A 2,099-nucleotide genomic window follows, 5' to 3' on the forward strand; every position below is an offset into this window, starting at 1 on the left:
AAGTATTTAAACTTATTAAATACACAGAAGCATCATGTATAATTATGATAATAATAATAACAATTATTGTTATTACACAGTAAAAGAAGCTGACAGCCTTGTTATGTCTTCCAGGTGGTTCAAGAAAAAACTTCCAACTTCACAACAGACACAGGTGGGAACATATTTTAATGTTCAGTACTACAGAGAGTGTAATAAATATGTTTCTAGTCATTCTATCTGCATTCATAAGATCTGCACTGGACTGACCAAGTTCCTCTTTAATGAATAAATGTGCAGACTCACAGGAAATGCGATACAATAAAAAACAACTGCTAAAAAACCACAATGATAATCCACTGTTGTATCTAAAAAAAAAAGAACAAATTTGGCACAGAGACAAGATTTTCACCACTGCTGTGTCCAATGAGAGCTGACTGTTATGTTCCAGCAGTGGGAGCTGAGTGAGAGAGAAACGGAGGTGAACTACAGGAAGTAGATGAAGGTCCCTCACAACGTTTCACATTTGGTTCTTTTGTCACAGAGCCTAACAGCTGAGGTTCAAGAGCCAGCCACAGCAACAGAAACAGAAGACATCCATTATGGAGAGATCAACTTCTCCAGGGGAAGACCTGAACCGTCCTCGGCCTCACGGCAGGACAGTGGACAGCAGCTGGACACGCTGTACGCACAGGTCAAAGTTTCCAGGATGGCAAACGGACGGACTGCTGAAGGTCCAGAAGACCTTTACGCTAAAGTAAAGAGAAAATGAGTTTATGGACCTACATGGACATGTTGGATGTTTTTCAAAAAATTTGGGGGCGGCAGATTCATTTGACAGGACAGCTTAAGACAAGAAATGAGAGAGAAAGGGGGAACAACATGCAGCACAGGGCCCAGGTCGGGATCAAACCTACGGTTGCTGCGGTAAGGACTGAGCCTTTGTACATGGGCACACACTCAACCAGGTGAGGTGTCCGGTGCCCCTGGACAAATATTTAATCAAAAGTATTACAAGGAAATATTGGCTTTGCAAACCTGAATTTGTTTGCAATACATTTTAAAGTGTGACATTTTGAATGTTGTTTAACAAATGAAGATGTGGAGTGCAGCGTGAACTAATCTTCACATGAGAGACACATCAGCTGCTTCATGGAAACTATCAACAGTCTCTCTAGCATTATGTGCTGCATGTTGGATTCCTCTGCATTTTGATGGATCTGTTGGCAGGAATAACTTGTTCATAATCCTGTTTACATTAGTGTCATCACCTGAAACTGAGTTGTTGTGTTTTCTCTGGCTTAGAAAAAAACCTTGAATTCTAAGTTCCTCTTCCACGGAGTCCACCATGTTGATACAGTAGCTCAAAACAGACCAACCCAGCACTGGCTCTCACATTAGAAGTGTATCACGCCAAGAACCCCAAAACGGCACAAATTAGACCATGGACTTTCATTTAATAAGATTTGTCCCGTGGTCCCCCACGTGAAAGGATTTATGCTTTTAGAGCTTTCATTACACCATGTGTATGAAAACAATGACCGGAATAGTCATACATGATGTTATTATGTTGCTTGATTATGGAATTATGGTGAAAACCACTTCTTCCCCTTTTTGCTGGGGACAGACTGAAACCCCCTTTAGGGACCTCTTGGGGTCTGTGGACCTCACTTTGAGAACCACTTCCCTAGAGAGAGCCTTTTGCGTTTGCGTTACCTGAAGGCTTCTCTACACACACACTGGGTGAGGGAAGAGGAATTCAGCCGGTTGCGATCTGCAGCCTCACCACTAGATGCCCCTAAATCTGACACACTGCTCCTTTAAGTCCTGTGCTCATAGTAAATGACACAGAAGCACATATAGGGCTCAGCTTCATTCTGAAAAACTGTGACCAGACTCATTGCTGATGTGGCACATTCCATGGGTTGATGTTGCATGTTTTACGGTGAGACCGACCTGTTACCTATCTCACTCTGACATTCAGAGCGATCCAACGGTGCTTTGACGGTCGGTCAGATTAGTTGACCAGTTATTGATTTAACCTTATGTGTGGTGCCCCTCTGACTGAGTCTTTATCTAGTTATTCTCGTTTAATGTTTTAATCTAGTCAGTATTCTGTC

At 42.4% G+C, this 2,099-nt stretch overlaps 1 pseudogene; it reads left to right on the plus strand.

Annotated features, from left to right (window-relative positions):
* LOC116672179 (sialic acid-binding Ig-like lectin 6) overlaps positions 1-2,099 on the plus strand; it is a 14,664-nt pseudogene extending 12,565 nt beyond the window's left edge.

Source organism: Etheostoma spectabile, chromosome 22 (assembly GCF_008692095.1).
Source record: "Etheostoma spectabile isolate EspeVRDwgs_2016 chromosome 22, UIUC_Espe_1.0, whole genome shotgun sequence".
In the NCBI taxonomy this organism is placed as follows: Eukaryota; Metazoa; Chordata; class Actinopteri; order Perciformes; family Percidae; genus Etheostoma; species Etheostoma spectabile.